We start from the raw sequence: 11,678 nt of genomic DNA, 5'->3' as shown, positions 1-11,678 counted from the left end.
GTGTTACTAGATACTTCCCTGGTGACTATGCGGGTAGGTGGACGTGAGCTGGCATCTCTCTGTTTAGGGACCTGTGTTTGACCCCCCGAGCCTCTTTTACCCATCCTTCCTTTTTTTTTCCCTGAATGTACTTTTTTTTTTTTTTTTAAACTAAGGTTGTAGAATTACAAAATTCCTTCAACCTTGGAACCTTAAATAGGATGCCCTCAAATGGACTGCGTTTAGTCCGAAGGGAGTCGATGTGTGTTGCTGCTTATGTAAATACAGTTCAGTTAGAGCCCCAAGAGTGCCAATGTACTGCCTTGCTTTCCAGATGCCTCCTTCCTGAGCCACCAGGAGAGGTGGGCAGCTGAGCAGGGACCCTCAGGTGACTTCATTTGGTTCGCCAGTGCCTACTCAATTGAAGAACTTGGGTTTTCATTCTAGAAGAAAGTCACAGAAGGGCATGTTCCTCATAGGTTCTCATACTAATTTGTACAAAAATGTCCTTGGTGCATCTTAATGCCAAGTTACTATGAAGATTGTTGAGTGTTGCATGAAGGCTACGAAGTGGAAACCGGCAGGTCATGGGTGTGAAAGCTTTAATTTATCTACCTCATTTATTTTTTTATTTTTGTAGCCATAGTGTCTATTTTCTGACCGCCGAAGTGTTCTCATGCCCTGTCTTAAACCTTGAGTTGATAATGTGAGAGCCGCAAGACATTTAAGATATTTTCTTGATTCTTTGGTTTTTGTTTTTGTTCTTGTTTTTTAACTCCCTCCCCTTTTTGTATATGGAATGATGGAACGTGCTCTCATGGTTTAACAAGGAAGGAGAAAGACCTTAATGTCTGAGTGGAGAAATCTCCTGCTTTGTGGGGAAGTAGATCAAGACTGTTACCAAAAGTTTGTCTGTGTTATTGCACCTGACTTAGGATCCAAAAAAATTTTTTTTGCCACGTTGTGCCTTTCCTTCTGGAATTGTACGTTGAACACAATGCTAGTAACCTGTTTACACTGTGAAGTGGATATTGTTACAGAGAACACGCCAGAGCCTTTCTTACTGTTAACTAATGCCCTTGTGAATGTATGATCTTTGGAGAAACCCTGTAGTTTTACCTGCTGATGCTGTCTTGTTGGAGAATAAATTTTGGATGGTTTTTTTTTTTTTTTTTCCTTTCCCCCCGCCACCAGGCGTGTATGAGTTTTTCTGGTTCGTTTCTGCTGTAAACCCTAGAACTCTCACTTAAGCATCATTTTGCCCTCAGGACCCTCCAGGTCCTAGAATCGAAGATGTACGTGCATTTAGTTACATCCATTCTGTCCCCGTTTTCTCAAGCACACAGATAACTGCTGCTTGGCTTCTTTCTTTTTAAGCCAAAAAGTTCTGTTAGAGTGAATTTATTCTAGAGAACTTCTGCTTGTGACCACAGGAGGCTTATCATACAGGAATTACCCTGTAACTGTCCATCCTAATCTGGTATGAGTCCCTGGGCAGAGAGACAGACCATTTCCTCCAGAATGGACTGCTGAGAATCCCATAGGACTTGGCACTTCATTCCAAGGGAAGATTGCATGAGAGGATGGTGGAAAAAATACCCACTAGGGAGAGAGAAGAAGGGCAAGATCAGGTTAGTGTCCTACTGGGAAAGTACCCTGTTGTCTTATCTTTTCTTGCAGTGTTTCTCTTTGCAAACCCAGTGGGAAGTACCAGAGTCAGGTTTGAGAACCTTACTGGATGCGACCGCATCAGTGAATGGGTTCTCCTGACCGTCGAGGAGGCTGGGGATTCCATTCTTGTGATCTTTAACCTGATGTGAGCCCTGCATGGCTCCCTCCTTGGGAGGTGGGTGGCCTCTCCCTCCCTCCAAGGTTGTCCATCCTTTGGCCTCAACTCATCTAAATTCAGAGTGAGGTGGGCATTCCATTTACTGTGAAAGCAAGATGAACCCGGCCCTTAGATAACAGAAGTGGAAGTATAATACCCTTCTCACACTGGGAAGTATGTATTGGGGGGGGGCAGGATTCCTGCTGAGCAGAGAGCCCCATGCGGGCCTTGATCCCAGGACCCTGAGATGACCTGAGCCACCCAGGCACCCCTTGTAACCCACTGAGCCACCCAGGCACCCCTCATAAACAGTCTTGATCATCATTGAGGGATAGTGTTCCTCCTGGCCAGTTGACCTCGGGGAGCTTCCTACTGGAGGGATCGATGGGGCAAAGATGGATAGTTCCAAGTGGGTTGACAGTGGTTGGCGTAGGTGTGCGTTTTGTCTGTATGTGTGTTTTCTCCGCCCTTAGTTTGAAGCTAATTCTCCAGGTAGTGGTGTGAGCAGGCCACGTAGAGTCTGGCTCGTCGTTTGTGTGGAAGGAGCCAGAATGTAAGCAGTGCAGATGTCAGGAGACTTGGTCATTTGAGACCTGCCTACCTCTTGGATTTCCTTTATGGGTTCCTTGTAGTCAGAGCTCTGTTGTTGAAACCTGATGGGAGATGGAAGGAAATCTCAGCTTACCCACTTTAAAATGTCACTTGTATCTCAATGAGACGGGGAGGGGGGAAATAAACTCCATATTTCCCCCTGACCCTCTGCCTTCAGTGGGCACCCCTAGAACCTGTTAGAAAAGCCTTCTGGGAAGGGAACTGTTGCTTTGCTCCAGTCGCGTTTGCAGAGAGGGTCTGGGGAAGGTTAGAGGAGGCCCCTTGCTCCAGGTGGAGATGGTGCTGTGTTTGACGGGCCCAGCTGGACTGTCAGCTGCGCAGAAGGGGAGGGCAGTCTGGAAGGAAGGTGGCGCTTCCCCTCTCCGTGTCTGGGAGCACCGAGTTGAGCCAGGTGACATTGGAAGGTATTGAAATGCCTGCGTGTTTACAGGAAGCCCTTCAGTTGTTTCACAGGCAACCCTCACAGCAGCAAGACCTGCTTACAATGCAGAAGGTGGCTGGGAAGTTGATGCCAGTCCACATCCATAGAACATCAGGAACCGGGCGCCTGGGTGGCTCAGGGGGTTAAAGCCTCTGCCTTCGGCTCAGGTCATGATCCCAGGGTCCTGGGATGGAGCCCCGCATCGGGCTCTCTGCTCCGTGTGGAGCCTGCCTCCCCCTCTCTCTGTGCCTGCCTCTCTGCCTACTTGTGATTTCTGTCTGTCAAAATCTTGGAAAAAAATCAGGAAACAAAGTCAGGGGTTAGGGGACATGGGTACACATCTAGTCGGCAAAGGATGGGTTCGTGAGATCACTGGCTGGTCATTCAGGAAGGAAGTTCAGGTCAACACTTAGCCTGGTGCCCTGGGGCACGATAATTTGTAGGACCTTGGGATACCTCATCTGCGAAATGGGGAGAATATATTTGATTTATAGGATTATGGCGAGAGCATGAAAACAACCTGGGACACGGAGAGTGTTCAGTATGGTAGTCCCCCTTGTTTCTCCTGTTGGGCTCTGAAAGGCGACACTATCCTTAGGGAGATTTGTCCCAACTCGGGAGCAGGTGGATCCTGATTCAGTGTGTTGAGACCAAGGAGGAGGTCACCTGGGTCATGAGATGCCCAGCAGTGGGCAGCTCCTTTATCTTGAAAATGATGGCTGTGTAGCTCCTTGCGTGTGTGCGGTGGCATATTTTCATCATTCCCTGATGGATTGCTTTTGAAGTGTCAGGTGCAGGGGGAAATAGAGGCTTAGTCGGGGTAATTTTTTTTTTAAGATTTTTATTTATTTGACAGATCACAAGTAGTCAGAGAGAGAGGAAGGGATGCAGGCTCCCCGCTGAGCAGAGAGCCCGATGCAGGGCTTGATCCCAGGACCCTGGGATCATGACCTGAGCCGAAGGCAGAGGCTTTTTTTTAAATTTTATTTTATTTTATTTGACAGAGAGAGATCACAAGTAGGCAGAGAGGCAAGCAGAGAGAGTGAGAGGGAAGCAGGCTCCCTGTCGAGCAGAGAGCCCAATGCGGGACTCGATCCCAGGACCCCGAGATCATGACCTGAGCCGAAGGCAGTGGCCCAAACCACTGAGCCACCCAGGCGCCCCCGAAGGCAGAGGCTTTAACCCACTGAACCACCCTGGCACCTCAAGTCGGGGTAATTTTTAAGGTGGGTTTTCACATAGCTCAGTTGAAACTGAGTTTCAACAGGGTTCATCCCGTTTCATTGGTTCCTGTGTGTGCGTTTAACCCCCCCCACCCCCCCACTGTTGCTGACCCAACCCAAAATCTCCCGATGTCCGTGGTTGGAAGTGAAAGTGGGAGGACACAGCTCTCCTAGACCCCCGTTCCTTGGTGTGGCAGGAGTTCATTCTGGGCCTGCCAAAAAGCCATATTTTTGCTAAGCCTGTGTTTCTGACGCAGGACTCAATCCCAGGAGCCTGGGATCACGACCTAAGCCGAAGACAGTGCCCCCAAATGTATTCACTGAAAGAAGGCACTTTTTCCTGTGGAGAAAGCCGAAGGGCTTTGTAGAGCCTTGATCCTCAGTTCTGTTCTGTTCTTTACAAACAAAATCATGAAGTGCTTAAATAAGGAATGCCCATTTCTCTAAGATTTTTATTTGCGATAGAGCTGGCACGAGCAAGAGTGCACACGGGTTGGGGGAGGGGGAGGGAGAGAAGCAGGCTCCCCGTCTGAGCTGAAGGCAGATGCTTAACTGACTGAGCCACCCCGGTGCCCCAGGAATGCCCATTCCTTTTTGAAAAAAGAAATTTGCTGTTTATTGCTTTTGCCTAACAAATACATCTCTTTGGCCATCTATTTTATTTGAACCCACAGGCAGTACGTTATTCATAAATGGCAGAGAATGTCCTTTATCTTCCAGAAGGATCTAAAAGTAAATGAGTCTTGAAGGATGTATACATGCAAAAGTGAGTTTTCTAAGGAAAGCTGGGGAAAGGTTTAGATAGAAAATTAAAGTACGTTTTGCTGTAAAATGTAACTGGCAAAGTGGCATGACCCCAAATATGAATTATTATTGTACTGAATGTGTGTGTGTGTGTGTGTGTGTGTGTATTTAAGATTCCCAGGCACCCCTGAATTTGTATTTTTTTAATTGAGGTATATGTCACATATATTAGTGGCAGGTATGACATAATGATCCAGCGTTTGTGAAATGATCACAGAGATTAGGGATGCCCCCCCCCCTTTTTTTTTAAAGATTTTACTTATTTGACAGCACAAGCAGGGGGAGAGACAGGGAGACGGAGAAGCAGGCTCCTTCAGAGCAGGGGGAGCCCGATATGGGACTGGAGCCTAGGACTCGAGGATCATGACCTGAGCGGAAGGCAGTGGCTTAAGCAACTGAGCCACGCAGGCGCCCTAGGAACCCATTTATATTAAAAGGAAATGGGTTGCCTTTCAAAGCAATCAGTCTGATATGCCCAAAAAAGCCATTGTTTTTGGTCAAATATGGCTGTTGTGTATGGTTTTACGATCTTAGCACACATGAAAATCCAGACTTATGCCTAAAGGAAAAAAACTAAAAATTGGGACACCTGGGTGGCTCAGTTGGTTGGGCATCTGCCTTCGGCTCAGGTCATGATTCTGGGGTCTTGGGATGGAGTTCTGCATTGGGCTCCCTGCTCAGCGCAGAGCCTGGTTCTCCCTCAGCCTGCTGCTCTCCGCTTGTGCTCTTTGTCTCATGTACTCTCTCTCTCTCTCACAAATAAAATTCAGAAAACAAAAAACAAAACCCCTAGGTCTGTATCATTTAGCTTTAACCAGTTCCAACTATTCCTGAATATCAAAAGAAATAAAGAGGGACGCCTGGGTGGCTCAGTTGGTTGGACGACTGCCTTCGGCTCAGGTCATGATCCCGGAGTCTCGGGATCGAGTCCCGCATCGGGCTCCCAGCTCCACGGGGAGTCTGCTTCTCCCTCTGACCTTCTCCTTGCTCATGCTCTCTCTCACTGTCTCTCTCTCAAATAAATAAATAAAATCTTAAAAAAAAAAAAAAAAGAAATAAAGAGCATTAGTTAAACTAGGCCAAAATCAGGATAAGGAAGTAAATTTACTTCTCAAAAGTGGGCTTTGCAATTGTATTTAAGATAAGAGCTTGCAAATATGTTCCGAAGAAGCATCAAGCTCTGTGTTTTGTTAAAGTCAAAAACATATTTGGCAGCGCCTGGGTGGCTCAGTTGGTTAAGTGTCTGCATTTGGCTGGGGTCATGATCGCAGGATGCTGGGATTGAGTCCTATGATGGGCTCCCTGCTCTGCAGGGAGTCTGCTTCTCCCCCTGCTCGTTCTCTCTCTCTCTCTCTCTCTCATGTGTGCTGTCTCTCAAATAAAGTCTTAAAAAATAAAAAAGTATATTTGAAAGTGACCCTTTTGGGAGAAGAAACATCCCAAATGGCCTCCAGAACTGTGCCCCCCCCCCCATTCTTTCCACCCTCCAGCCTTTTGTAACAACTTAGTAAGTTGAAAGGAATAGGGTGTCGTAAAGACTGAGGCACCACATAAGGATGAGGTTAATTTTATCCCAACTGGGTCACTGTGGATCCTTAAAAGCCATGAAGCCACTGGCCCTCCGGGTCCGCTGGTACGTGCTCTAGCTGGACCCAGTGTTGATGACACCTGTCCCCTTTTCCTATTTCCCATAAATCCGTTGGAGGTTTTTTGTTTTTGTTTTCTCACATGTGCTGATACTCTGATGGGAAAAATTATTTCTGCTGACTTCTCGAAATATCCTGAGGTAATTGACATGACAGAGACCAGTAATACCTTCATCTTCATTTTTCTCACATGGCAAAGACCCCAGAGAGAAAAAGGGGACGCTCCTGGAATTTGAGATCGCTGCCCTTTGGGATCATGCAGGGCAGTGAAATTAAGGGGGAAATCAGAGGGGTCCACCTAGGTGGCTAATGTGTAAGGAGGATTAGCAACTGCACAACAGATAAACCTTTCTCGTCCACATGGCGTCTTGCACTCTCAAAGTGTTTACTAGCGGATTTGCTGCCTACTCTTATATAATATTTTGAAAAGGAAAATCATGGCTCCTACAAATAGAAAAGGACATGTGTCAAAGATTTCACCAACAGATTTACAGCCGATTCAAAACAGAATCGACCCCGCACCCCCCACCCCTCCACCCCGCCCCCCCCCCCCCAGGAAAGCAAGCAGTCAGGACCATGGAAGCAAATGCACACGTGGGATCCACAGGGCAATGCTTGCATTCCACTGGATAGAATTCTTCTGCATTTCTATGGGCAAGAGTCATGTGTATTACAGCAGTTTCTCAACAGAGTTGTGAAATAAGACAATGAAAGGCACAGGTTGCCTGGATAATATCTTCGAGAAGCCAGCAGTCCCCAACAGCAGAGAGCAGGGGTTGTGTGTGTCTGTTAACTGTATCCCCAGTACCCTGAACACTGTAGGTCCTCCATGAAGATTACTTGAAAGAATGACTGCTCTGTGGCATCCTCCCTAAACTCCCTATGTCTTTTTGGAGGTAAAAACAGTAGTGTACAATCCAAATAGTATTACTATATCCTAGGTAGATGCTGTTGCTTCTGGAAAGTTCTTAAGGAGTTATTTTTAAAAGGGGGGGGTCGGTGTGTGTCAGGGAGGGGAATGGTGAGATTAGTGTTGGACACAGCCTCGCTAGACATTTTAAAAAATTATTTCACCTCCCATTCTGGCCTGGTGGGTCTCAACCAAGGATAATTTTGCCCTCCAGGACATTTCACAATATCTGAAGACATCTATGGTTGTCACAACTGGGAGGGGGGAGGGGAGCTGCTGCCGGCTTGTAGGGGAAAGCAACCAGGGTACTGCTAAACGTCCTACAATGCACAGGAAAGCCCCCAGGATAAAGGACTATTCAGCCCACGTGTCAGTAGCACCCAGGCTGAGCAGCTCTGCTGTAGGGAACACCTAGAGTCTTTACCCAGAATCATTCAGAGAGAAGATTCCAGGCACCCAAAGAACTTCACTTCTCCCTGCAGCTGGAGAGCACCCAAAAGATTTGTAATAATTCTGAGTTCCCAAGGTGCTGGGTGGCTCAGCTGGTTAAGTGTCCATCTGACTCTTGACTTCGACTCAGGGCATGATCTCAGGGTTGTGGGTTCGTGCCCCGTGTTGGGGTCTGCGCTCAGCTGGGAGTCTACTTGAGAGTCTCTCTCTGTCCCTACTCTGCTCAAGTTTGCTCTCTGTCTAGCTCTAAGATAAATTAAAAAAAAAACATTTATTTGTTTGGGGGCACCTGGGTGGCTCAGTGGGTTAAAGCCTCTGCCTTAGGCTCAGGTCATGATCCCAGGGTCCTGGGATCCAGCCCCACATCGGGTTCTCTGCTCCGCGGGGATCCTGCTTCCTCCTCCCTCTCTCTGCCTGCCTCTCTGCCTACTTGTGATCTCTATCTGTCAAGTAAATAAATAAAATCTTTTTAAAAAAATTTATTTATTTGACAGAGAGAGCACATGCAGGCAGAGAGGCAGGCAGAGGGGAGAGGGAGAAGCAGGCTCGAGCCCAACGCAGGGCTCCATCCCAGGACCCTGGGACCATGACCCAAGCTGAAGGCAGACGCTGAACCGACTGACCTACCTAGGTGCTCCATAAATTAAAAAAAAAAAAAAAAAAAAATTCTGAGTTCCCGTGTTCCCTCCCTCCATTTCCTATATGCTAGCGCCCTTGACTTCTTGTCTACTTACTGCCAACATGCTATAAACAGCTTGGAGATCCATGTAAACAAGGCTTCGTGGTGGGCTGTACAGAGATCTCAAAATAGATTATGGCCTCAGCCTACCATCTGTTGATGAGGCTGGGTGGCCTCTGCGCACCTCACTGTCTTCTGGAAAGCAGAGACTGGACTAGGTTGGCTTATCTGTTAAAGACCTTTCTGTTCCAGGTATCAGTACCGGGAGCTTCCGGTACTCAGGGCCTGCTGGGCCGAGAGGGCTCCAAGGGCCGCAAAGAGACTGCAAGCAGAACCCCGAGGTGACCATTCCCAGGACCGCGGGGGGGCGGGGGAAGGTAGGGCCAGGCCGGGAAGAGGGAAGCGGTGTCCTGCTGAGTGGGACCCCCAGTTACCCACCGCTCCAGTCACTGCCCTGTCCTAGCCCTGCTCTTCTGGCCCCCAGCACGGCTCTCAAAGGCCCCATAGGCCTCTCTCCTGCCTCACCCATCTAGATCTCTCTCAAGATGAGATAAACGCTTTTAAGTGCCTCTCTTCCTGAGGGCTCGCCTTGCTGAAGTCTTTTGAGAAGTGTCTTCTTCCATGCTTCTTTATAAAAGTACTGAAAAAAAATTGGGAAAACAGGAAAACAGTAAAAAGCATCCCTCTTTTCATATGAAAATGGTATTACCTCTGGAGAGTGAGAAGGGGCTCCCTTGGTCTTTTAAAAAATTGTTCATTTAGGGGCACCTGACTGGCTCTGTTGGAAGAGCATGTGACCCTTAATCTCAGGGTCGTGAGTTCGAGCCCCGCGGTGGGTGTAGAGATCACGAAAAAACAACGTGGGGTTCCTCGGTGGCTCAGCCTCTGCCTTGAGCTCAGGTCATGATCTCAGGGTCCTGGGATCGAGCCCCGCATCGGGCTCTCTGCTCGGCGGGAAGCCTCTCCGTCTGCCTTCTGTTCTGCCTACTTGTGATCTCTCTCTCACTGTCAAATAAATAAATAAAATCTTAAAAAAAAAAACTTAAAAAGATACAATAAAAAACAAATAATTACGTTAAAACATTGTAAAAGTGATCCATGTTTACTAAATAAAAAAAATAGAAAGAGTAGATTGGCTCGGTGGGTTGGGCCGCTGCCTTCCGCTCGGGGTCATGGTCTCCGGGTCCTGGGATGGAGCCCCGCGCCGGGCTCTCTGCTCAGCGGGGAGCCTGCTTCCCTCTCTCTCTCTCTGCCTGCCTCTCTATCTACTTGTGATCTCTCTCTGTCAAATAAATAAATAAAAATCTTTAAAAAAAAATAAGGAAACTTCTAAGATCCATGAGCACGTACCAGCCTCACGCAAGATGTGAACAAGGATACTGCTGAGTTTGAGTTGGGGGCGACCTGGCGTAGATAGGTATGGGGCGGGGGGATGGAGCTCTTGCTCCTATCTGCTCAGATTTTGTGTAGATCCCAAACGACCCCCCAAACGAGTCTATAAATTAAACCATATTTTAAATATCTACCTAGAATCTTTTTGTCCAGAGAGGACCAATGGATAAAACTATGGTGCTTGTTCTTTAATTAGGGAAACATAAGGATATTCCCAACAGTCGGGGGAGGAGGAATTGCAATCGCTTCCCTTCCCCGAGTATTACCGTGCGCGCGCATTGTGCTAAGGGCTTCCCGTTCCCATGACCGCACTGAACTCGTCCAGCTCTGCAATAACGAGCCGTACAGAGTGCTTCCTCTGCGTAGCCACTCTTCCCGTTGTTTCCTATTTAAACCTTCCAACAATCCTGTGCGGCCTGCACCATCCACATTTTACGGACGAAGCCACTGAGGTCTGGCCGTTTGTAAGTTGTCCAGGAGAGCGATACAGGATAGCAGGGCCATGGTTCTGCTCCAGCTTTCAGAAAAAGAGAGCACATGGGGCGCCTGGGTGGCTCAGTGGATTAAGCCGCTGCCTTCGGCTCAGGTCATGATCTCAGGGTCCTGGGATCGAGCCCCGCATCAGGCTCTCTGCTCCACAGGGAGCCTGCTTCCTCCTCTCTCTCTGCCTGCCTCTCTGCCTGCTTGTGATCTCTCTCTCCGTCAAATAAATAAATAAAATCTTTAAAAAAAAAAAAAAGAAAAGAAAAAGAGAGCACAGTCTGACGGCGGTGGCCGCGGATGGTTTCCACAAGGGCCGCAGGGAGCTTGGGGCTTTCTGGAAATGGGGACTGGGAGGTGGCTGGAAGTGTCCTAACCTCGTCCTGCCTTTGAGAGCCTGAAAAGGCAGGCCTTGGAGCCCAGCCTAGTTCCTTCCTAAGCTCATTGCTTTGTGCAGGCCACTCTGACCTGCTATGTCCCCATCTGTAAAATGGGGTTGATAGCGCCCAAGCTGGCGGAGCTGTTGGAGGATTAAATATGGAACCCCGTGCACGTTTTAGGTGCATGAGGAAAAACCAAAGCTCACCTTTGCAGGGCCCCAGATGTGTGAGGTCACAATCTCTGGTCTTTTCTGTCGGCCTATGTGGGAGGGGAGTGGAGAAGAGAGTCTGGGGTTTGCAGCTGAGATGAGGTGGGTGGAGCTTAAGGGGGTCCTCCAGGGGAGCAGGTAGGAGAGGGTGGGGAGGCCCTACCTTGATGCCACAGTCCCTAAACACATCTAGGTGTTCCCGTTTCCTCCACGCAGCGAGCACTGAGTGTTGACTGTGTGCCTGGCCCAGTGCTTCGCACCACGCAGAGACAGGAGAGAAAGCTAAGCAAACCCGGCTCTGTTAGCCAAACAGTACTCTTTTGCCTTCGAAGGCGCAGTGCCCCCATTCTAACGGCCTGCTTCTTTTCATGAGGAACTTCACTGTGACATTACATAAGTCACACTTCTGGGTTTGGGACTGGCCTTGCTTTAGGCAGGGTCCTAGACACAGATAGCTGGTGGCTCATAGCAAGCATATTAAAAGGCACCCATACGCCCCGTGAAATGTATTAGGTGGTAGAACTTCGCTTTAGTTATAGGAAGCTAGTTTACAGGGTTTGACACTTTGAGGCTCCTCAATTACATACAGATTTTTAATTCCCTCCCCCTCACCCTTCTGACTTTCCTTCTGGCACCAGGACTCCTTTTCTTCCTGTTCTCAAAGC

Source organism: Meles meles, chromosome 16 (genome assembly GCF_922984935.1).
Source record: "Meles meles chromosome 16, mMelMel3.1 paternal haplotype, whole genome shotgun sequence".
In the NCBI taxonomy this organism is placed as follows: domain Eukaryota; kingdom Metazoa; phylum Chordata; class Mammalia; order Carnivora; family Mustelidae; genus Meles; species Meles meles.
The sequence above is the reverse complement of the archived record's forward strand: the minus strand, read 5'-3'. Positions refer to the sequence as shown.